The sequence below is a fragment of the Amblyomma americanum genome, chromosome 4 (assembly GCF_052857255.1).
Source record: "Amblyomma americanum isolate KBUSLIRL-KWMA chromosome 4, ASM5285725v1, whole genome shotgun sequence".
Taxonomy (NCBI): Eukaryota; Metazoa; Arthropoda; class Arachnida; order Ixodida; family Ixodidae; genus Amblyomma; species Amblyomma americanum.
In genome coordinates this window covers 1,555,476-1,581,660 of record NC_135500.1, presented here as the reverse complement: position 1 = coordinate 1,581,660, position 26,185 = coordinate 1,555,476, and the positions used below count along the sequence as shown (strand labels likewise).

The 26,185-nt window shown below is 47.1% G+C and overlaps 1 protein-coding gene across 1 annotated transcript in view; it reads left to right on the top strand.

Moving 5' to 3' along the window:
* The window catches only part of Mip (Myoinhibiting peptide precursor), a 581,927-nt gene that overhangs the window by 33,066 nt on the left and 522,676 nt on the right, over positions 1-26,185 (top strand). The gene's annotated exons all lie outside the window — the stretch shown is intronic.

The window sequence follows — 26,185 nt, the reverse complement described above, 5'->3', positions numbered from 1 at the left end:
TCTTGGGTGCAAGGACCCGCAGCAGATATTACATAAGGTTTCAGATATTATCCATGCACTCACATCGCACAGCACACGGTCGTCTTAGCGCTTCGCCTCCATCCAAACGCAGCCGCCGCGGTCGCCTTCGAACCAGGGAACTCCTGATCAGTAGCCGAACGCACTAACCACTCAAGCCACCGCGGTTTTGCGCTTCGCTTCCATCGAAACGCGGCCAACGTGGTCGAGTTCGAACTCGGCGGTCGCGTTCGAACCAGGGAACTCCGGATCAGTAGCCGAACGCTCTAACCACTCAAGCCACCGCGGTTTTGCGCTTCGCTTCCATCGAAACGCGGCCAACGTGGTCGAGTTCGAACTCGGACACTCGGACTCAGTAGACCATTGAGCCAACGCTGCGGGTAGTATCGTTGACTCAGATTATATACTCCCATGTTGTGTTGGTATTATCGGCATAAGCGTCAGTTCCTAACAGGGCCTGCGTCGTCGACATCTTTAGGTCCCGGTGTCTGCGCTGTTTACTTTACTATCCGCGCCGCTCTCCAAGTGGTGAAAATACTATTCGACACGCGAACGGATGGATATTAGGAGCTAAAAATGGGCGCGGGGAAGGTGCCATTATGTTAGAAAATGTTTTTGAAATCGGTATTAGTCAAGGCAATCTCTCAAACCGAAATTTAATTTCTAAAAATAGAAATTTTTTTACTTCTATTTTATACTAGTTATCCGGAAACTGCACCTTTAGTCACTGCCGTGCTTTTAGCACCAAATACTCCAACCATTTTTGCTAACAACAGCAGCAGATTGGCCCACATGCATCATCCTAATCATCAGCCCGACTGCGCCTACTGCAGGACAAAGGTCTCCCCCATATCTCTCCTATTAACCCTGTCCTGTGCCAGGTGCGGCCACCCTATCCCAGCGAAATTCCTAATCTCATCCGCCCACTCAACTTTCCGCTGCCCTCTGCTATGTTTGCGTTCTCTTGGAATCCACTACGTTTCTCCTAAGGCCCTTCGCTATACCCGGACCCTGCGGAGTCAAGAATCGTCATTCTTCCTGAGCCAGGCAGAAACTTGGGCTAGTTGGATATTGTTTGAACTAATATTTTCTAGCGCTTGGCGAACACAAAGGACAAGAACACAAATACACAGGACGTACGCTCCTGTGTATTTGTGTACGTCCTGTGTATTTGTGTTCTTGCCCATTGTGTTCACCAAGCGCTAGAAAATATGAGTTCCTGAGCCAATATCTCGAGATATAGGGCCACATTCTGTCCAAATATTTTCGGCGTTTCGCCTAATTCAACCCAAACTGCATGTGCGTAACCCTATTGGGTAAATTTCTTTTTATAGCCTAGCATTCGAAGAGATGTGGTCTCATTTCGAAAAGCGGGGCGGAATTATCATACAACGATTATTTCCTTATCCTTCGTTTTTTATTTTGTGCAACAGATCTAGTCTTTTTTTTTTTCATTGAATCAATCCTCTTCCCCCTCTATGCTTTTTAGATGCGGTGTTGCAGGCTATTTGTTTCCTTTACTTGCTGCTCACCTATCTAGTGTAACGGGAAGCCCTTTCGTTTAAAGGTTCACACAGCAGCGCTACCAGGCAATTACACATCGCGTCTCGGTTCGTCCAGGGCGTCAGTCAGGATAGGGTTTCAGAAAAAAAAGACGGTTATTCGGAACTGCGGTGTCTGTTCTAAGAAATGTGAGAAAGCAGCAGTGGGGAGTTACAAAGGAGCCGTAAAGTGAAATTAACGGCTGCGCAAATCAGGGCACAGACAAGAAAGAGACACCACATGTGGTGTCTCTTTCTTGTCTGTGTCCTTGTCTGTCTCTTTCTTGTCTGTGTCCTGATTTGCGCAGCCGTTCATTTCATCATGCACCAACTCGCCCCTCAGGCCGTTATTCTGGAGCCGTAAAGTGTACTACGAATTCGTGCGTTATTCGATTATTTACGATGGAGAGCATTTATAAGAAAGAAATGACGCGACCGCGAAGTGCCCCTCGACGTACACTCGACGGTTTTACGGTGAGCGAGCTGATCGGAGACACCTCCTAAGGGGTTCTGCGGAGAATGACAGTAGTTAGCGTAAGACAAATTGCGCCCAGAATTGTGCCTGAAAGAATGAAAGTGCGCAAAAGACGCAAAATAATCCCGCATCGGTATTTTCTTGCGGGGCTGACCCTTTCAAGCCGCTCATATTTGCGACGTACAGCTCGATGTTGCAAATTGATCAGCTGCGGCGCGGACTCCTAATTGTTTCCTTCAGACTCACGTTCCACGGCTAAGACAGCAGCCTTGCGCGTCAGATAGACGTTAAGGTTTTTGCAAGGGCTCAGAAGAATTCCCACGAGAGATCTAACCAAGGTTCTTCAATATTCACTGCTGCAAGGCAGCTAACAGTTTACCGCCAGAAAGTTCGGCCTGAGTCTATCGAAACACGCCGTCACTGACAACGCCGGGAAGCGCCGTTGCGTGGAGCGGAGGAGATCGCTCCACCGTGGCCACTAGGCGATCCGATGCCGCAAACATTTAAGTTGTGGTTGTGGGCGCGGGACAAGGTGGGGCGACAAGATGGGGCTCTGGACATAAACGAGAAAAAAAAGCAAACGTAACGCAAACCTGGCTGCATATATATTGCGACATTTTCAACCTAGTGAATTTCGTCAGTTGTGTTGCATGGCGCATTGCGTCATCATCATCGCCCGAGTAATGCTCGTAATCATCATCATCAGTTCAGCTACGCCCACTGGAGAACAAATGCGTCCTCGGTCGTTCTGGTAACCCTGCCTTCTGCCAGTTACAGCCATCTTGCTCCCCGCAAACTTCCTAATCTCTTCCGCCGCTTTCACCGCCATGTTTACCTTCACTTCACTTCACTTTATTACCTTAAAGGCCCCCTTGACTAGGGGTATTGCATAAGAGGCGGGCTACACGTAGTAGAACAATTTATGCACGCAAGTAACATACGTTAAGTACACATATGTTCACTGCTAAATGTGGAAGCTATGCAGCTCAAAACATGTGGATTGGCAAGTGATTGCGCCGATATCGCGTGGAATTCCATCGCAGTCCGAAGCTGATCGGGAAAGAAACGATGTGGCAAATGAAGTGCGCGCACTTACGCAGCCGGTCAACTTTAAAGGAATGGCCAGTTCGGAGCGAAATGCAAGCCGGAGGACAGATCCAGGGCGCCAGATGAAGTGAGCTGTAAACAATCGTATGAGATAAACTCATACTCGCGATTCGATGAAGACAAGCGAGGGTTCTTAGGCAAGATTATGCTTTTCTTGATGATATGCTCACGTTGTATGAATAACATGAGTTCACGAATCTAGTGCATCTATTCTGAACAGATTCTAGGAAATTTGTTAAATATATTTAGGGTTCCAGATGGCCAATGCATATTGCAGCTTAGATCAGACAAGTGATATTTATCAGAGCAGTTTTAGGTTTTGTGGCGTGTGGAGTAGATGACGTTTGAGGAATCCAAGACTGCTATCAGCAGATGACAAGACGTCATTGACATGCGCGTTTCAGGTCAGATCATTGCTCAAGGTTACGTTGGAGGTATTTGTGAATTCAAAGGTGACGTGCGAGATTACACATGTGAACCTAAGAAGGTTACGTTTGCGGGTAAAAGGTACGATTCTGCATTTATCGGGCTTGAGTTCTATGAGTCATAGGGTGTCCCAGCCCTATACGTAATTAGTCATTTTCCAGAGCTAGTTGATCGGAGAGGTTATGAACTGTGCGACAGATAACACAGTTATCAGCGAACATGCCGATGTTACAGAAGACACGCGTGGTGTAGGTCGGTAATATGTATTAAAAATGGAAGGGGACCAAGCAAACTAGAAGGAAACCAGATACTTCATTATTAACGTAAACAAATTGGGTACGGTTAGCCAGGAAATATTTTATTAATTGCAGTTTGTTAAGATGTACGTTCAAACCAACAAAGCTTAAGTACTTTAATAAGCGTTTCTGTGGTACTTCGTCTAAGGCTTTCTCAAAGTCGAGGAAGATTGTTTGAAGGTTAGAATTGGGATTCGCATGTAGGCCATGGACGAAAATACACAATTGCATTTTGCATGATAGGCCCTTATAGAACTCGTGCGTAAAAGGATCAAAAAGTATTTTTCAAGAAAATGGCTTATTTGAGAATACATTACATGTTGCATGGTTGTTCTTGGTACGCGGGTGATAGAAAGGAGACGGTATTTAAAACGTGATTTTTGTTGCTTGATTTGAAAGCTGAAACATCCTTGAGTAAAAATACTGTGCAAAATAATACAAACATGGACGAGAAGGGCAAAAGGACGGGCACAAGTAACAATAGATATCATGCGTAAACAGGCCAGGTATATTTTAACAGTTTGACGGCGATTTCATCGGTACCTGCAGAGGATGATTTCCTGACATTTTTACTAATACATGTGATTCTATCAGCAGAAAATGTGACTGAAGGCATAAAAGGCCAAGGGCGCACAGCTGTGGCTGATGGTGGCGTTTCGTTTTGAAGACGGATGAGAAGGCGGTGCTCCACGGTAAGTGAGCGCAGCGCAAAACGGGGCGAGGGACAAAGACAAACGCTAACTTCCGACTGACAGAAACCTATAGGCGACCAAGCCTATAGATTGCATGGTCGCCTATAGGTTTCTGTCAGTCGGAAGTTAGCGCCTGTGTTGTGTGCGTCTTTCTTTGTCCCTTGTTACCCGCTCGCCCAAGTTTCTAACTTTGTGCTGAACATATTTGCGCATTCAACGTCACTCGCTTCCTCACCGAGTGTACTAGTTACTGGCTAGGATTCATGATTTGAACAGCGCGAACTACAAGGGACAAGAAAAGAAGGGAAACAGGACAACTTTCCCGTTTCGCCTATGTAAACGTGGTTACAATCACCGCATGGGATTCGGTAGACAACGCCGGGAAAGCGGTTATCTGGCAGGGGGTCCTTGACATTCACCAGCATACTTCGAAGTTTGCTGGAAGGCACGTGTCCGATGCGCAAGTTATATTTGGCGAAAATACGGGATAAAGCTTCGCTTATACCCCGTACATACGGAATTCCAGCAGTGGCGGTGAAAACCTTACGACTGGAAGAGCTCGGTTGTCAATTTGTTATTACTTTGACTTGGTCAGTGACTGTAATCTTTTGCTTCTACTAATGCCTGACCAGACGAGCTTTCGTCGAACCCTTGACTTTACTACTACTAAATTTGGTTTTTAGTTCTGTAATATTAGTTTTGAAAGCAGGCCAGTTGTCCTCAATAGATCGATCACTGAAGCCAGTTTTCAAATTTCGAAAAAAGCCCGCAGTTGGTTATTAATTTCATCATAGTTGCCTTTGTTATAAAGGCGAATCGTTTTGCAGTATGATTGACGTGATTTCTGGATGAAGACGAATGTCGCATGCAAAACATTGCTGTCGCTAATTTTGAAGAAATAAGTAAAAGACGGTAAACTTTCAGGGTAATTAATATGAGATCCAAGATGTTAGATGATCCACGCGTGTGTGCTCTGTTACTAACGGGGTGAGAGTGAAATTTACACAATTATCAATGAGGTTTGTTATTTCTGTGTAGCCTGTTGGGGCTAGGTGATGTCAGTCAATAGCCGGGAAAATGAAATCGCCAAAAAGAAAAATGCGCGCTTTTTAATCTTTAGCCTATCGTTAAGGTCACCCGTAAACGTTGAACTGTTGTAGGGTTCACTATAGCAAACACCTATTATGATGTTTGAGGTGGGGAACGGAAAAGTACCCATCATGTTTTCAAGTCCAATTGGTCGTTAGTAACAGCACAAGGCAACCTTTAGTTAATGGTGATAACCCCCTCCCCCCCCCCCCCCCCCCCGCGCGCGAAAAACATTGAAGTGTGGTGAATTCGCCAGAACCTGTAAATCGGTGATTTCATTGGTTAGGTCAGTCAGTATGAGTATGGCTGCTTGCGGATGATGAGACAAGATTAGAAACGTGTTTGGGGAGGAAACTGCGCATGTTTGTGAAATTATAGATAAAGAAATGTTTACCGCGAGGCCTGTCGCAAGGAAGTTGAGCTTCATGACGATGAACTGTATGCTATACGATTTCTTTCACGGTCGGCGATGACGCTTCGAATTCACACCGCGTAGTACCGGTAAACAATGTACTCTAGCGTAAGGAAAATTTTGTGATTTTATCTTTCGAAAAGGCTACAAGATTCTTTCGAAGAGAGCGGACAGGGTGTGAAAAGTCCTCGCCAATGCTGTAGTCGGTGTCTTTCAACATACGGCCACTGGAAAGAATTCATTCTTTAGTTTTGAAAAATGTAAATTTAGCTCATATTTGGCGAATGCGCTCAGAGGAATGGCAGCTAAGACAGTGAGCCTTTTCAATTTCTTTAGGGTGGATGGTTAGGTCTAGGTGATAACGGCAGAGGCGGAGACTTTCTTTTGTCTCGGCATATATTTCCTGATGCATTCCTATCTTCAAAATCGTAGGAAATGAGTACATCGTATTTACATCGTGAGAGATTTTCGGAATCGTCTAAGCGGGCTTCTATTACTCGCATTTCTTTAGCTGTTTCTTTGGCGTAGTCGCGGAAGACGTCTATGTCGATGCGTATTGACACCAGGTCTTAACAATGATATTCGAGGTCATCTAATTTGCTCCTGGTGCAGTAGTTGATAGTTGATCTTTAAGGCCTCGTTCCCCAGTCAGCAGCTGTAACTGGCCAGCAGACAGCTTGTTCACTTCCTCGAGTACAGTGTCGGAGCCTGGGTTTGTCTCGACATCGCGAGCCAACAATAACAGATTACGCACGACAGAAGGCGCGATAGCTCAAGGAGTTGCTTGACGTTTTTGTGAAAAGAGAGTATTGTTAATTGCCCTGCGTAGCGAAAATCGTCGTGCTCATGCTCCCAGGAGGTTTATACATATACTGGACACAAAAAATGGGCACAGAGCTTTGCACTGTATTCTCTCATAAAGACGTTCTACTGTGGGTAAGCAATTGATTTGTTTTTTTCCCCTGAGATGTATTGTGCTGATCTTCCCATAATGTATGGCAATGCCCCAATGAGGGCGCTGTAGGTACTGTGTATAAATAAATAAATATAAAACGTACTTTGCGATCGCTGCCATACTCATGAGTGAGTAAGCCATCCTGCACTCACTCCATTCTGTCCCTGCGGCCGCTGTGAAGATCGGTCCTTGTTATGCGCACGAAAATGAATTCCATGTTGAGGCAGGGGAGTGCTCACTGTGGCGCTTCTCCGATCACCTTCTCAACGCAGAGCGTTTCCGGTGCCAAATATTGTTCGCCGGAGGATCCCGTAGCCGAAACCGCGCTACTAATCCGGCTTACGCGCCACTCGCAGCCGCCCCGTTTTACGAGCTCGGAAACGACGCCCAGCGCGGCGTTAATTTAGCTTTCTTTAATCCAGCATTACTCGCAGATTTCGTCCTCGGCCATGTCGACCCGGGCTTTCTTGTGCCCTCTCGGAATTTCCGCCTCGTAATGAGAGCAGCGGACACGAGAGAAAGGAAATTTCTTCCTCGGCGGCGACTTGTCTTTCTGCTCGGCGGCCGTTTTGTGAGATTACCTACTCTTGCCGCTGGAACGGATGAACGCAGTGGGCGCCGGCTTTTAATAATTCAGGGCGATGCGCGCCCCAGTGGTGTGGAGGAAGACTCATCGGGGTGGGAATTATGCCCGTAAATACGCGACGACAGATGTGCGACGCAATCACATGCTCAGCGGGAAGCGGCGCGAAAATCGAGAGACGCCGGGCCGAAGTGATCCGCGGGACCGACTCGCGCAGAGAGAATTCGGCTGTGCAGTGGGCCCGTCAGAGCGGCATTATAGCACCAGGGGTTAAGGTGCTGGCTCGAAAGACGCGGGCTCGATCCCGGCCGCCGCATTTCAATTTTGAGGCTCCGTGTGCTCTCCCTGCACGTTGAAGGGGCCCAGGTGATTGAGATTATTCGGAGCCTTCCATTACGGCGTCCTTCATGCCACAAAAAATTCAACACAAATGCGCTCTCGAAAGCTCCCATGTCGGAGCGGCGCTTGTGAGCTACACGCAGTGCAGAAAGGTAATTGAATTCATGTCGCCGCGTCTCCGTCCCATGGGCAACTGGCTTGGCATCCTGGTTGGCGTAAAACGCCGGCCATGTAACAAAAGTCGTGTGTAATCCTAGCCAAAAGTGCGGCCACAGGTTAGATTTCTTAACACTCGCGGTGTGATTAAAAGTTTGGATAAAACACGCCCAACTGTACTAAACTAGCACCAGTAATTTACAAAAAGCGGGTCCCAAAGAGGGCAGCACATTTAAGTTCGAAATTCGCAAGTCTTCATAAAGCAGTAGTTTTAAAGAGCCAGGTACGTTGCTAAGACTTGATTGTAAATGATCCACGGTATGGTTTAGAGCCCTTCCGGCTGCAGCTGTATTGCCTGCGGCCACGTACTGAAGCGACCGCGGGTTACAAGCGCCTTCAAGTTTCCCTCTGATCCCCCTGCTACGGGAGGGCCGAAGAGATTGCGGAAATTTCCACGTCAGATTGACGCCAACGCAAAACACGTCGAACAAGTATTAATGCCTTCGTCCGTGAACGAAATACCGCCAAGTGGACATGGAAGACAGGAGAGAGAATGCAGTTGATGTTGAGCATTCTTGACTGCCCTGTTGGGTCTAATAGACGCAACCAGAGCCCCAGTGCAATTCCAGGGCGCACCAGTTTGCGCTTTCGCGGATGGATGAAGGTAAGGCTGAACCCTCCGGCCAATTTTCCAAACACCGAGGGAACCGCATCCGACCAGCCCGCGATTAGGCAGTGGCGCTGAGTGGGAGCGCAATTTCGAATATGGGAGGCGAATATCACGTTTCATGAAATTCGCTCACGGCCTCCAACGGACCCTGTTGACACAGCGCCGAGTCTCGAGCGAAAGTTGGCTCGCCAATTATCGCGCCCTCCGCGCCGCGGAATCTAGCTTTCCGTGAGCGACGCACAGGCGCTACCCGCGTCCGCAGGCATATACCGTGGTTTCCTATATGCAGTGCGCACCCGCTGTATACATCGTGTTTGACCTAACAGTGTCAGTGTTTTTTTTTATTGCGTGTTTAATTTAAAGGACTGCTTTCTCGGCATAGTATTGTCGGCAGTGTAGTGCTTCAAAATACAGCTGAGATGAGTTATCTAGCAGCCTCAGCATCATAACCATCAGCCTGACTATGCCCACTGCAAGGCAAAGGCCCCTCCCGCGTCCCGCCAATTAGCCCTGTCCATTGCCCGCTGCGACCACCGTATGCCCGCAAACATCGTAATCTCATCCGCCCACCGAACTTTATACCGCCCCCTGCTGCGCTTGCTTCAGCTAATATTGAATAGTTAACGTTTATTATTACTGGCCTGCTTATTTATTGCGAGACTTGCAGCCCATCATAAGCAATATCCTATCAGTTTTCGGACTTTCGAAAATGTCATTCTTGTCGCCGCACACGGCCAAAACCGAAACCGTGTGACAAGGAAGTCAAACATCGGTGTGCCTGAAACGGGCTCTCAGTCGGGCCCTGAGAAAGGCGCATGACACCCCATTTAATACCCGCTAGTCCCTCGAACAGCCATGCTAGACTAGCCTCACTGGATAAGGTTCTAGCTTGAAACGTTTCCAGCTTCACTTTCCAATAGCGGCCTGTCCGGAGCCGGATATTCATATCGTCCTCCACTGCGTCACAGGTCTGACCGCCCCCTTGGTCAGTTGCTCAGCAGCCGCTCGGCGTTGAGGGCCGATGGTTAATTGATTTGTTCATAGAGGAGGTTGTGGCCAAGTACAACACCAGGGTGGCTAAATGCTGCTCTGGTGAGTGGAGTGCGTTGTCGGTTCTGGTCACCAAGATCAGGCTGCACCCCAGGCCTAGCTGGTTATAAAATTCCATCAACTTGCGGATTATTCTTTTTTTTTTATCGATGGAGAATTCCGCGGCATCAGGATTCGAGCCCCGGTTCTCTTACAAGCGAGCCGAATGCTCTGTCTCTATGCTATCACTGCCTCTCCTGATATAACTGTGATATAACATCGGTGCGCCCGATATAACAGTAGTGAACGGATCGTTTGTCAGGTCTGTTAACGTTCGCTTTTGAAGACATTTTTCTTAATTAATAAATACCATTTCTGCAGCAATGTATTTTACTAATCTCATAAAAAGCGGTGTGCACTGTGAAGCATTTGCCAAAGGAATTACTGTATAAGCTATTTGCTTCCTATTCATGACTGTTTTCTACTATCGTAATTTTTGTATCCTTTCGCGTCATCGTACAAGTTTCTGTGCAGTATTGGCGGCTTCTGTTTTATTTCCTACTTTCTTTTCTCCACAGTTTTCGTTTTATTCCTTCCCTTGCTTAGGATTTCCCGCGTCTTGTAGTTTAGCCGAGCAATCCTGGATTTTGTGTCTATGTGCGCCGCGCTTTCTAAGTATTTTTGCTTCCGTAACATTTAGCTGTTTCCTTCGTTCTTTTTGTACTTACGTTCTGGTCTATTAGTGTAACTTTTTTCTTCCGTCATGAAGCCTTTGTGCGCTTTAGTTGTTATACTTCTTGCTGGTGTGTTCTCTCGGATAGGTCTATGAATTTCATTTCTGCGTGCTGCTTTAAGGTGACGAGAAAGACGGAACAAGAACGACAGCCCATCTGACCTTACATTGACTGAGTGGGTTGTCGCTCTTGTTTCATCTTTTGTGTTCCTCGTAACTACAGAGCAGCCACAAACGAAGATTTGCGGCGTTGCACATTCGTCCTATTCATCTGGTTGGTGCATAATTGCTTTTGTGGTGAACCACAAATGGTGAACCTCGGAACTTGGCTCTAAAGAATGAACACAAGCGATGGTCATGCATTGCAAAGCTTATAACCGGCCGATTGAAGCAGCGAAGGCGTTCAGGCTCCTCTGCGTAAAGGGGAGCTGTGCGGAGAAGGCTGCTGTGAAAGCAGTTCGTCCGCGCCCTACGCGGGCCTCTGAGTAGCGCTGATTTTCGTTCCTCGCGCAAGCGTTTATATTTCGTAAACATTCCGCGCCCGTGGAAGAGGCCGTCGAGCAGCCGCCCCCCTCCCCAACCGGGCACTGTGATGTGCGGAGAAACCTGAACGCCATCGCGGCATTCATTACTCGACGATTACGTGACTAATTGCGATGCTAGGGCAAAAAGAATATTCGGATGCTTAACGTGCAAGTATCGCGCATTCTATGCCTCCAAGCTCGATGATTTCTAAAATAAATATTAGAGTTTTTTTGCCCGTGGGCGTCGCTTGCCAGGGACGGGAATGTGTGCTGGGATGACAGATCCGGAGTTCCCGGGTTCGAATCCGACCGCGGCGGCTGCGTTTTTATGGAGGAAAAACGCTTAGGCGCCCGTGTGCTGTGGGATGTCAGTGCACGTTAAAGATCCCCAGGTGGTCTAAATTATTCCGGAGCCCTCCACTACGGCACCTCTTCCTTTCTTCTTTCACTCCCTCCTTTATCCCTTCCCTTACGGCGCGGTTCAGGTGTCCAACGATATATGAGACAGATACTGCGCCTTTCCTTTCCCCCCAAAACCAATTGTTGTTATGACAGAACTGCAGAGCGCTGGTTATTTTCTCATTTGCTTTCTTTCCCTCATTTATTCTCAACTTGAGAGGCTGCGCCAGTGAAACCATCCGTTTGCCATCCGAACTAAAGGTCGCATGTGCTGCTCCAAGAGACACTGTGAAGCTCAAGTGTAGGCAAATGGGGAAAGAGCAGTTGTCAGCGGGCGTTAAGGCCGCCCCCGATTGAGAGCTCTTTCCGGGAGCACTTAGCGCCGTGGAGTGCCCGTCGATGTGTTCATCTTCGTCAGTGCGCGACACAAAGAACGAAACGCTGCTGCCGATTGGCAGTGTGGCTGCGAGACGGTACGGAAGATACATCAAATGGAAGCTGAGTAAAGTGCGTCACGTCAGCGCGGACGACAAATTATTGCATTTCTCTTTCTCTGTCAAGATCAGCTTTTCCTTGCCTTAGACATTAAGAGTCTTTTCAACTTCACGGCTGACCCGTAAGTTTCATCGCTTTTGCGTGCACTCACTGCAACGGGAGATGTAAAGGCACGGTCTTGTTCTAGTCTCGCTCTGCTCACTGCGAAGCCGTGACCTTCACTTCACGCAGTATGCGGCGGCAAAACACGCGCTGATTTTCTCGGCACTGATGTGCCTACCATTCGCAGAGACGTTAGCACCTCAAAATTATTAAATTTTAATCTTGGTTTCCTTCTACAATGCAAACTCTTTTGGAAAGAAAATATTTTACCTTTGCTTAAGACACGAGTTTGATTTTGCACGCCCTCTATTAAAATAAACCAAAAATGAGAGCGTCCGTGTTAGTGTTGTAACACTTTTCGAAACGACGTCTAATATTCATAGAGCATTAATGGCAGTCAATGTTGACTTTGGCAGCGGTTCTCTCTGGTTAATTATTTCCTCTTATCTGCTTTCTCTTCGCATCGCGTCCATTGTTGTTTCATTTCGTCATCTCTCCTACTGTTTACTTCCATTTTCATTATTTTCTTCTCTCTCCCGGGATGCACTGCATTATATTTAGCCAGTTTTTCGTTTCTTTTGTCTAGCTTTGCGGCGGTTCGCCAGCTGCAAACCCACTTGACCCCTCCTCGTCTCTTTCCACCCGGCGACAGGTTTCTTTCATGCCACCCTCCCGTATGTACGAGTGGCCTAGGACTCGAAAGGAAACCTCATCGTGCAAGCACATTTGCATCGATCGTGGTTTGCTGCTCGTCTCTCAAGAAGCTGTGTCGAAGCATGCAGGCAGCGACGAAAGTCACAAACGCAAAACGAGACACGCCGTGCTCCGGCGCGCTCTAGAAAAGTGTATGGACGTAGTAGTAGCAATAGTGGTTTATTTGACAAAATAACAAAATTAAAAGAAAAAAATGTGTGCTATCCCCGCCATCTCAGATTGCTACGGCGGCACCTGAATTGGGGGAGCGGAAATAAACGACAGCAGGCAGACGGCAGAAATGAGATGAAAGAGGTGAGGGGACAAGAAGAAAGGGTGAGGGGGCACTGCTATATACAAATATTCTATATATATATATATATATATATATATATATATATATATATATATATATATATATATATATATATATATATATATATATATATATATATATATATATATATATATATATATAGAGAGAGAGAGAGAGAGAGAGAGAGAGAGACAGAGAGAGAGAGAGAGAGAGCAGGCTACACGAGCGGTCGTACTGCAGGGAGAGATGCGTGTCAAGCCGCGGGTGCCGGCGCTCGATCCACCGTGCCGCTGCGCTCCAACTGTATTTATGTACATGCAGAAACACTCGCGGCACGCAGTCTCACTTGAATATTATAGTTTTCTCACTTACAAGCAAATTGCGGTGACAGTTTATGGGAGGGTTAAACGCCGAATAATATTTTTCAGAACATCGATTCGATATCTCTCCCATAGCTATGTCAGTATGCACTCTAAATAGAAATAGTTGTCCTCGAATAAATGAGACTTTAGCCCTTTTTTGCTGCCATATAGGCATATTCATGTGTGCAGTTTATCTCGCACAGCTGTTGCCGGCACGGCGTCCCTGCGCACAGGCCAAATACGCGTCTCTCAAGAAACGTATGTTCACTGTAAATAAACGATGCCTCTAGAAAGCCGGATTTTGATTGGAAGGCTGAAAGAGCAGAAGTTTTCATGCTTTGTTGGATATATGGTTGTACACTGAGAAATCTGAATATGTCGTACCGGATAGCAGCAGCAATGCAGAGTGCATGTTTTACACAGTTAAAAATACTCATTCATTATATTGATTTCCAACATTTGTTCAGCACTCAGCCGGTATTTAGCAACGATTCGCACTGTACTGCATAAATTTGTTACGCTGATCCGTATGAGCAAGCGATGAGCCATTCGCCTGCAGGCAAAGGCTCCCGCGTTAGCAAGGTCTCTCTATGACCTTACCAAAACAGAAGCACAATCCTTATCCACTCATGCGCGACTGCCGAGTCTAAAACAATTGCAAAGCTCAAGTTTGGCCAGCTATAGTGCTAATCGTGCGCATTTCCGCGGCTGTAGTCAGCATTTGTTGTGGTTATTGTATCGCACAAGCGCTTTCAATCTTTGGCCATGAGTGGAGGCTCACGTTTGTTTTACTGGCTACTTTTCAAGGAATAAGTTGCACTGCATGGCATTTGGCGTAACCACGAAGCCCTCTTGCAGTGTGGCCAGTTTTCAGTCCCGAGCGCTTGAGATACCTCAAAAGTGTTTGGAGCTTGACGTGTTTAGGGGTGACGGAGAGCCTCACTACAAAGTTGACTACACTTTGCTCTGCATATTTTTGGAAAAGGCGCACACGTAGTTGATAAGAGTTCCTCAGTTTTCTGTATTTCGCGCGTGCTCACTTCGGTAAACTTCTGCATAAGGAAGCAAAATTGGCGTCATCGAAAACGTTTTTTATAAGAGTGGTTTAACAGCATCCAATTCCGCATTTCCGGCTGCCACCTTGTCAGCTTTGTGTGCAGGCAAAGCTGATGTCAGTGCGGTTGTTTCATACTAGTTGCCAACGCAGTGCTTCTGAAACAAGAAGATGGTGAAACCGTGATCGTCCGAGTATCCGCTATCTCCATCACTCGACGAAAATGAACGGTGCGCAAAAAGCATCGCTTGCAAGGTCGCGTCTCGCGACCTGGCAATAGAAGCTGTCCTCATGTAGTTTCACGACACGATTTGAGTGCTTGCCTCTCATTGCATTCGGTATAGTAAAGTGTACTCAGCAACAGTCGGTGATGAAGCTAACAGTATTATTTAAATAAGCAAACAGGAGCGAGGAGCTCTGCCTCAGAAGGGCATCCTCTACGAACTCGCCTCGGGGCACTGCGTTCATTTGCCACGGAACACAACTGCTTGGGGTGTGCAGTTTTTACACCCTTTTCACGCGAGGGCACCTGATGAACAAGCGTGCAGCCGACATTTCTTTATCTCTTATGTGAGAGAATGTGCAGCTGGATTGCCTATTCAGGGGCCATATTCTGAGCTCGCTATTTTCAATTGTCCATTTCGCGTCCATTTGGTCTTCTGGCATTGGTCGCTCAGATATTTAGGAAAGACACAGGAGCGCGATTAAAGAAACACGGACCTAGTGAGGCAAGGGAACGAGCGCCACAGCCCTCGTCCCGTTTTATCTTTATTTTTGCGCTCCTGTGTCTTTCCTAAATACGCACCAAGTCCAGCTACAAATACATTTCACTCAGATATACCTGCGGCTTTCAAAAGTCCGTGGAAAGCGGCCCGGCCATTGGGTGACTGGCGACCGGAGCTCACCATTGGCTGCGTATCGCAGTTGATGGCAGCTGGTGCTCAGCTCCGGTGGCCTGCTGTCGACAGAGCGCTGCGATGCACCTCATCGTTCGCTCCATATCGGAGATAATGGTTAGGTTCGGCCGCCAACCACCCAATCGTTGGGTCGCTTCCCACAGACGCTTGCCAGCCGCGGGTGAGTGACCAATACCGGAGGACCAAATGGACGCGGAAATGAAAACGGACAGCTTACGGAATATGGCCCCCGGGCTTGTCTTGGTGCTATGCGGCGCATCCGCTTCGACCTGCGCTTGGCGTGCAGCGATTGTTGCCAAAGGCGAGCCGCCGATGGCTACTCGGCTCAGTGTTCACCGAAAATGCATTTTGCAGAGCACAAAACGTTGACTCCGCACATCATCTTGTGCCAGGTAACTTGCCAGCCTAGAGATGAACGGTAGGCGGTGCGCATCTCTGCGACGCCGCAATGCCCGCATATATTCTGCGCATCAGCAGACTAGACGAAAACTGACTTTATTGTTGCGGTATTTGGCGGTCTTGATGCAAACAAAACCAGTTCATGACTGCTCACAGTGTACCTTAGTTTTTCAAGGCATTTTCGTACCACGTTGTGTATGCACATGTTCTCCCGCGTCTCGCGCTCAAAAGGTGCAAGCATGAGATTCCTGTGGTGTCAAAAAAGTCTAAGGCGTGCCAAGAAAGGAAGTAAAACACGACGGAAGCGTTCCAGGATTCGAAGCAGAGCTTGGGGGTCTCTCTCACACGGCGAATTAAAGCACCACAAAGCACCTAATGGTCACCAAGTGGAAAGGAAGCCGTGCGGGTTCCATCGTCATGTGCTGGGTATCATATTCCAAGAACTCAGATTCCGGACTGCTGCAGCCAATGGAAAAGGCGCGATTAATCAGCGCGTCCCTCCCTTTGCATACAAGTGGTAACACGACTCGGGCGGCGGCACAACTTCGCAAGCGCTGTGCACGAACCAAATTAGCGCTTCGCGCGAGCCCCGTCCTTCTCTCGAGGTTGGCTCGAATGTGACCCCTCCTGGTATTACGACGCCGCCACCCATCAAGGCAAATGGCAGTCCCTGCCTTCGAGCCAGCGTCGTTGACCTCAGGTGGGCACGCGTTGTTTCCTTCGTCGTAGGAAGGTTTCTAACGGCAGCAGGTTATGTGTGTAAGCTTTTTGGTAAGTCATGATTAACACAGAGTGAGCACGAACAGGCAAGGATAGAGCACACTTCAGGCTAAAGTTGAGTTGGAAGCTGCGCTGCAATATACAAAGAACATCTAAGTTTAAACATTAAAGGGAAACTGAAAGGGGCAGGAGCGTGCAGGGTAGTGCAAAAACAACAACTCAGATGTCCCATTCCCCCCTCCCCCCTCCCAGGTGGCTAATCTCTCTGCGAAAATGCAACTGATTGCAGTCTTACGCAATCATTGCCGTCAGCTATTTCCCGCGTAGTCTACGATAGATGACAGTCAATGGCCATGGTTTTTGCAGCATTTCAAATGAAAGCGGGCCATGCGGCTATCCGATGAACTCGGTGCTAGCCTGGGTAACACAAAATTCCCCACAGAGCCACTGAAAGGGCAACCACACCCGAAGTAATCATCACTATCATTACCAACCAAACTACAGAGCGACGGCCTAAGCAAGTATGACAGATTATTTTCATGCGAAAGGTGTGCTACTACGTATAGGCTCGGAACATAGGATGCCGAAAATAAAGTTGGAAGAAAGATAAGCTCCTGTATGAAGCTAGCAAGGGTTGTTCACTTTAGCCCAGATTTCTTGCACCTGCAGCCATCCTGCCATAGCCGAACTTCCTCATCACACTATTTGTTTTTTTTTTGTCGTGACGGCTTGCGTCAAACCACCATTCCTAGCGAATGGTCGCGCTAACGATTCACTGCACGTTATTTCTTTTGCCCCAAACATCACGGCTTCGTCTGTCCTCCTGACGTCAGCTGAAATGCTGCTGCCTTCTGCGGGGATAAGGATAACGTCCTGTCGCCTGTGTGCGGGGATAAGGTTGCAGCAGCTGGCGCAGTACACGGTTAATTACAGACATAAGGAAGTGGCCTTTGTCCTGCATTTCGCGTAGTCAGGCTGATGATGATGTTATCGCCTTTGGTTTCGTTTCTAGTTTACTCTCACCTCTTTACATTAAAGCCCTTAGAGCTCTTTTGCCATTACACAGTAAAATGTTGGTAATTCTAGCCGCTTATTTTTAAACGAGGATTATTAGGGCACCCCGCGCAGTCCCGTCCAACGCGTGAACTATTTTATGGAGGGAACATCCCATTGATTCTGAGGAATCTGGTCGTGCCTCGTGTGATTACGACAGGCGGTGGAACTAGCGTGTGGACAGGGCGCCGGAAATGGAGTAATGATGACGATGAGTGCGGCCGCTTTCCGCGACAATGGAAAAACATATGCGGCTGAAAACATTGCGCATCATAAACAAAGATGGCCGTCTTACCCGGATCCTCGGTTGCACTTTCGCTTGGGTTTGTGCTTCGATTTCTAGGTTACAGCATGGAATCAAGGTGCTTAGTCGAAGGCGAGCGGATTAAAGCTGGCAACCCTTTCTGCTTAGTCATGTTGGTCGATTTGTCCTCTGTGTTCAGTGAGAGACAGCTGCATCTTGTGTGAGCCTTGTGAGCTCGAGGAAGGCAGGCAGCACCGGAACTTTATGCCTGGTCAGTTCGCAACTTCTTCAGGTCCCACACAAGAGCGGATTTTGAGTAAGAGAGGAGAGGCGGGTGGAGGTTAAGAAAGTCAGACAAAAATAAATTCTGCAGATGTCACCCAACGATGCCCTATCTACGTGTTCGCCTCAAATCACCTAATCACCTATTTTTTCTCCATTACGTCGGACAAGTTCTGCGTGCACCGTCGCTTAGACATACAGCAACACTAAGCGAGAGGCTGTTAGCATCATGACTTACTCATCGAGGGCAAACACCAATTACAGCAAGATAATAGCACCTATATATGCTACGGAAAGAACCGGGACAAGTTTAGTTGGCAACTACGGGGCGCCTAGAAAATGAAAGGGTGATCACAACATGACTATGCGACATTAAATGATTACATGGTAAGTTGATGATTGCCGAGAAGAGCCTGTCCCGAGTGAAATGGTTCCAAAAAAAAGATCTTGCTCGCAGTCACTTCTTTCCTGTGCTCAGTACTTCAATTAATAACGTTCTCTGGAGCACGTACTTTCGTTTCCTTAGGAAACAACAAAATGGCATTGCGCAGAATTTCAAGCGAAAAGGCGCACAAAATGCACTGCAGCAAAACCCTTTCAACGCCCGTCACGACAAGTCGAGAACCGAGGTGCCGTTTCACGACTCACGAGTAACGGAAAAGTGATACTGTGCCGGAGATTAATCGGCGGTGTCTTGCGCAGGCTGCTAGGTGATGATCTGCACGAAAACGCAGAAGGTAAAAAACTGAATTAGTTCAATGCAAAAGAAGCAGAATGTATAACTATATCGAAACTGTATAAGGCAGATCAGGAAGGAAGCGTTCTATGACAACGCAAGAGGCAGTGCCCTGCTCTTTGAAGCTAGGTCAGGATGTCTTAGGACGCGCAGCTACAGAAAAAAAAATTAGCGAAGAAGACGACACATGTGCTGAGTGTGGTAAATCTGTGGAAACAATTGAATACCTCATACTGAAATGTGATGGTATCCATCCCGACGTCGATGCAGGTGCAGTCACTCTTCCCGAGGACCTAGGTTTTAGAGATGACAATAGTCACACGTAAATGAACCTGCGGTGCACGATAGCAGAAAGCGATTGGAAGATTGGTAGCTCAAAAGCAGCGAGGCGACATAAGGTTAAAAGTGTAGGATTAAATATGTATTTTAATGAAATGGCCAATTTATAGAACGATTTATAGCACCGTTATAAAATATGAAGAAAAAAGCCGAGCATGGTGCCAATTTCCACCACACCGTTTCGAAGGGGACGTTTCTATCTCCCATCCATCTACTGCGAATACCATAAGTGGCGGTGGTTTCCCTCCGATATTTAAAAATGCCCATACCCACTGCTGTAACCATAAGCCAAAGAAGGTACAACGAGATGGTGTTTCTTTTTGTGGTTTGCTGCGTCATTTTCTTTTATGGTTCACTGCGTCCGCGTCAGGCCCTGTTCCCCACGTATGCGATTTTCTCCTGCTACGCTGTGAATTCTGTCGGCTGGCGACTGTGGAGGGCCATCTGTCTAGCCGCAGGCAGCTTGCGACGGGTTTCCGTCCGGGTGGATTTCAGTCCCAGCGTCGGTGTGTTCGCTCTGCGACTGACCAATGGGGAGCGCCGAGACAGACGGCGTGTGACGTGGGGTCACGTGGGAGCTGTTGCCGCGGCGGAAGCAAACACTGTTTGCTCTAATCAAAACATACAAAATATTGCCTTGCGTCTAAAAGTGCGCTGCCCATAACATCATCAATAAAATTCGTGTAGCGTTTCTGTCGCGTTTAATGATGGGTTGTTTACGTAAACATCAAGCAACCTTGCGTGTAGAAAATTGAAAATTGATTTTGGGGAAAGGAAAATGGAGCAGTATCTGTCTCACATCTCGGCGGACACCTGAACAGCGCCGTAGGGAAAGGGTTTTATAAAGGAGGGAGTGAAATAAGAAAGAGGTACCGTAGTGGAAGGCTGCGGAATAACTTCGACCACCTGGGGATCTTTAACGTGTACTTACATCGCAAAGCACGCGGGTGCTTTTGTGTTTCCCCCAGTCGAAACGCTGCCGCTGCGGTCGGGTTCGATCCTGGGTACTCCAAGTCAGTAGCCGAGCGCTCTAACCACTGAGCCACCGCGGCGGGTAAACCTTGCCTGTCGCTCCGACCAAATTCGCTGGGTACGCGTTATTTGTGAGCACTGACCGAAAATCTGACTCCGGAGTCACTGACTAAGCCGACCATTTTCGTTCTAGTCGCAGCATGTGAAACGGGCCTCGCGGACTGTGTTGTCAGCGTTCTTCATGCTATAGCCGAGTCTGTAGTCGCTTGTGCATTATGCTGGTGCGTGCACACGTGGTGCTCTTTTTTTTATACGGGTTGCCTGTGTGTGTGAGCGGGGGGGGGGGGGGAGGAGTCGGGGAGGGATGTTGTTAATGCACTGAAGAAAACAATTTTACAATTTTGCGGTGCAAATTTCACACACGCAACAATCATAAGATAACCGATTTTTTGAGCAAAAGAAGGTATGATATGTGGGACACTGTTTTTCCCTTCGTCCTGATAAACCGGCATTCACTTGATTCAGATGTTTTCCTGATTCCATGAAATTCGATTTGTCGGAGTTTGACTGCATTTCGATTGTAGAATTTCACTAAACTCAGCACCTAGATGATGGCGAGAAAATATACAGGTACAAAAACTGTAGCTGCACGGAAGTAAAAAAAAAGGAAAACAAACGAATTCGAATAGCTTGCTTCCTTACCCACAAATTCTGTACAAGCGCATTCTTTCAGCACGCAGTTTTTGAACCGAAAGCTTTACTGGCCGCGAACTTGCGATTTCGGCGTGGCTGTGCTCTGAAGAGGCACATGACGTTACAACGCGCGCCACGCCGCAGAGCCGAACCGGTCTGGCCGGTCCGGCGGTGGCTGGCGCACTCGGCGCGAAATAGAGATGTGCTCCAAGTTTCCGCCCGTGCGGTCAGAGTGCGCAGAAGCCGTCGAACGCGTAGGCGGTCAAGCGCAGTTGGAGTATGGAGTCTCGCTTTGGCCGACGTGGCGTAGCCCTGCGGCGCGCGCGCGCGCGTTACGCCGGAGTATAAGCGCCTTAACAGAGCCTGCGCTTAACCGCTCACCAACGTATTCTGTGGCGGCATCTATGGGAGCCTATGAAACCACCCGCACACTCACTTAATAAAAAAAAAAACCTGTGCTAAGGCTCGGAATCGAACCTGTTTGAGGCGGAGACGCTACCACTCCGCCACGACGGCTAGAGCTCTAACCGCGAATAAAGGGCATCTAGCGAATTGACTCTTTCGATGCAGAAGTCTCCCTGCTTTCGCTACGTATATCCTAGCCTAACAGAGCTAGGCCATCAGCATCGTTTTTGTATGCGCGCAGTTTTTACGCAGGTCGCAAGAGTGTACCATTGCCTAATTATCAATACATTCGCAGATCCCATCTCGGGCCGCTTTTAGTTTTGCCCTACTTATTTATTGTGTGAGGGGAGAGTTCTCGGCGAAGACCAGAAGGCAGCGGCAAGGCAGCGATCAAGACGGCGTCAGCGCGACGTCCAGTTTGTTCAAAAAGGTCCGCAGGCAGGTCTCCTGCATTGAACACAACCGTATTTCTCCACTTCGGCAGCTGCCTGCACTGGGGCCGCGCTGGCCTGCTATATTACAATCACTCTCCGGCAAAGGAGCTATCCTGGCTACTCACGGTGAGCACACAACCTGGGGGTCGTAGTAAGGCTTTAGCGGTTGGCGTGGGCAAATTGCACGCCCAACACGACACAGATCCGAGCAGGGGGCGAGTGGTTCGGCGAGGTAGTTGACCGGCGGAGTTTGCTCAGTGACGCGGTAGGGACCGTTATAGGGGGATAGAAGTTTCGTGCAGAGGCCGGGGGTTGAGGAAGGGACCCAAAGCATAAGAGGGTGCCGTAGTGAAGCTGTCTCGGCCGAGTTGCTGGCGTTGCTCGGTTTCGGTGGTCAATGCACGGGAAACAGCAAAGATGGCTCCGTCGGTGAAAGCCGGATTCGGACTTTCTGCCTGAGATGCGCAGTGTTTCACTTCAGGATTTTCGCGCATCAGTGACGTCTCCAGCATGGGTTATAAAAGACTGTCCCCACAGAAACTTCACCAGTGGGCTCGGCGAGGCGGCGGGGATCATGTCGCTAACGCAGATTCCTGCTTACTGTCCAGGTTTGTAGTGTTCGTTCGTACAGAAGTGACGAAAGGTGTCTTGTCGTTATGCCGCGCCCACATATGGTTTTGACCTTTGCTTATGAGTGTTTCTGTACATCGATGCTGTTGTTTTGCGGAGACGTTGAGCAAAACCCTGGTCCAGATCCCTCTGTCACCGAAATTCATCAGCAACTTGTAATAGGTCAGCAAGCTATACGCAGCGACTTGGCCAATGTTATCAGTAGGCTAGAACAGACAGAAAAAACTTATGCGCACTTTGACGTGCGCGTAAACGAAAACGAAGTCGAGGAAAACGTGAAAATAATAGCCGCAAAGACTAAGGAAATAGATGGCCTACATGACAGCTTAGCGGAAGTCCAAGCATCATTGAAATCACAGAGTTCAAGGTTGGTTGATCAAGAGGATAGAAGTCGCGGGAGCAATTTGATTGTGCTTGGCATTAAAAAAGAAGAAAACGAGACTGCAGAAATATTGCGCCGAAAGGTGATCGACGAAGTTTTCTACGATAAACTTGGATTTACGTGTACTTCTGTGGCCCACATTCACAGGTTAGGTCGCCGAGGTGCGAATTCACCAGTTATCTTATACTTTCAGGATTACTTAGAAAAACAACATGTTTGAAGCAGTGTTGGAAAGCTGAAGGGGACCGGAGTGTCTATCCAAAACGATTATTCTGCGGAGACAGCTAAAAGGCGAAAATTACTTTGGCTGAGTGCGAAAACTGAAGTTGATAGGGGCAAAAAGGTTTCCCTTTGGCATGACAAACTGCGTATTGATAACACCTACTACGTGTGGGACGATGCTTCGAATTCACGTGTTCCAGTGCCTATCAGAGGAGGCGAGACTTCTGAACGAAAGCAGTTGCAGGCCCAAGTACATGATCTACGCGTGTTTTCCCTTAATGCCAGAAGTATTAAGAACAAAACTGACGCCCTTGAACTACTACAACTTTCTTACGACCCACACGTTCTTGTTCTTCCAGAAACATGGCTGCATGATAAAATAAGTAATGGCGAGATTATTCCTTCTGGCTATCACATCTTTAGAAGGGATCGTAGTTCAAGGGGTGGGGATGTCGCAGTAATTGTGAAGTCATTTATGCGGGTCACTTTCCTCGACCAAATTCTTGATCATGAAAGTCTGTTTTTAAATCTGTCGTGTTGGGGTTCGACCTTTTTATTATGTGCAGTTTACCGCGCTCCTGACACTGAAATCGCATTTCTTGAGAGCATATATTATCACCTGCTAGCCAAGCGTGAAACTAATGTGATTGTAACGGGGGATTTCAATTTACCAGGGTTGGACTGGGGGAATTTAGTTTACGGCCCTGCGTTTCTAGTGATGTAATTATGGACATTATGTTAGCCTCAAACCTTAACCAAATTGTCTGTGACTGCACCCGTAAAAATGCTCTGTTGGATTTGTTTTTCCTGGTATTTCGGATCACCATTTGTTATTTTTTGTTGTCCTACCGATCACGTTAAAAGTACACTAAATTTGTCTGCTGCCTATGTCCATGATTTTGATCGCTCTGACGACGCTTCTGTTATTGACGATTTGATTGATGTGTTGATGTGTACCAATGAAGGTGGCACGCACAGCTTATGGGAACGCCTCAAGAAGGGCATTTTATTTTGCACCGCAAATTCTGTACCTCGGCGAAAAATTAGAAACAAGCGTCGGAGCCCCTGGGTGAGTCGTGATATTATTCAAATGAAGCGGAGACTTAACCGTCTTAGGCGACATCCCTCTTTATCTTCTGAGTATTTGCAGAAATTAAAACATGAATTAGCACAGGCACTGTCTACATCAAAATCCCATTATTTAAGGTCACCCTTCCATCATTCATAAAAACATATCCGAGCAAATTTTGGCGATACCTTGGTCAACAAAAGGAAGCCTTCAAAGAAATTAGAAGTGAGGATGGGAGCCTCGTCCCTGATGTGAAGGATATAGCTCAACAATTTAACAGGTATTTTCAAAGTGTTTTCAGAAGCCCTTCTGTACGGTCGTTGATACACTTAAACAAATTGTTATTTCCACAGAAGGTGTTCTCTCTTTTCTGCGTAAAATAAATATTCGGAAGGGCCATGGTCTGGACGACATTCCAAATGCCTTTATAAAGCGTTACGCGCTCCAGATCTCGGAGCATCTGACTAAACTTTTCTCTTTGTCTCTACAAACCAGTGCGTTGTCAGAAGATTGGAAGAAGGCCCGTGTTGTGCGGATTCATAAAAAAGGGGACAAGTTACTCGTAACTAATTACCGACCGGTATATATTATCTCTACATCCTGTAAGCTTCTAGAGCACATCGTGGCCCGCTAGATAATTGATTTTTTAAATGAAAGAAATATTCTGTCACCTTTTCAGCATGGATTCAGGAAGGGTATGTCGACCATCACTGAACTAGTTACGTCTATTGATGATTTTCTTGGTGTGCTGGATAACTCGGGGCAGATTGATGTTCTTTTTTCTGGATAGGGCTAAAGCTTTTGATAAGGTGCCACATTCAAAGGTTCTTTATAAATTAGTTACTTTGTATTCCGCTTTATCTTATTGAATGGCTAAGAGCATATTTAAGTGGTAGAACTCAGTGTGTTGATGTGAATGGTACTCTTTCTGAATCCCCTCCTGTTACTTCCGGTGTTCTTCAGCGTAGTGTGTTAAGATCTTTGCTGTTTTTAATATATATAAATGATTTAATAGATACCATTCCTCCGTCTGTGTCAGTAAGATTGTTCACAGATGACTGCGTTGTATATAAAGAAATATCATCAATTAGAGGCCATCAATTGCTTCAAGGATCTTTGCTCAAAATATGTCACTGGTGTAAGGAATAGAACATGGATTTCAATGTAGATAAGAGTGTACTTCTCAGAGTTACGAGAAAAAAATGTTAGTCATTATCAATATTGCCTTCACCACAGCCACATTAGAGAGATTTCACAATATAAATGTCTAGGAATTACTCTTAACAACCGGATAACCTGGGGCACTCATATTTCTGAGAACTGTTCAGCCGCTTTCTCTAAGCTTTGTTTCTTGAAACGTAAATTAAAACATACTCCTAAAAATGTTAAGCTTTTGGCTTACAAATCTTTTGTCAGGTCCAAACTTGAATACGCTTCTGAAATTTTGGACCCGGACACCAAGAAAAATATCTATCGATTAGAGCTCACTCAGAGAAAGGCAGTACGTTTCATTTTTCATAAATATAGACGGTCTGGCTCTCCAACACAGGTCATGAAAGACAAAAATATTCCGCTGCTCCGTACACGCAGAAAAGTTAACCGTATTTCTTTCTTTCATAAAATTATAGCTGGTAAGCTTAGCATTTTTCCCCCTCATTCCTCAGGCACTCCACTGCTCGAAGGACCCGCCACAGTAGGGACCACTCCTTACAGCCTCTTTTTGCCAAAACAAACGCATTTAAGCACAGTGTTTTCCCTCAAACAATAGCAGATTGGAACGCACTCCCTGAATCGATTTTTAACTCTGCTAACGTGGAACAGGCGCTAAAAACGTTTTTGCTCAACTAAAAAGGAAGTGACTATTTTTTCCCCTTTTTCAGCATGTATTTTTTCTCTTTGCTATGTTCATCTTTTTGGTTTCGTTTTTGCTGTGTGTCACACGCAATGTTTTCACGTGGTATTGTGATTTGTGTTTTTCATGCCCCCCCTCCGCCCCCCCCCCCTGCTTGGGCGAATGCTGGCCAGCAGTATTTTGAAATAAATAAAAAAAAAGCTGGCGGCACTCTTCGGCGTACACTGAGAAAGTGGCAAGGACTCGGAAGCGTCGGGGTGCCTGGGGAGCACGGTGTCTATCGTGCAAGTAGGGTCCTAACCGTGGAGGAAGAAAAAGGACCAAAACCCAGTGGTAGCTTGCACAACGGTATTGAACGCGTATGTAACGA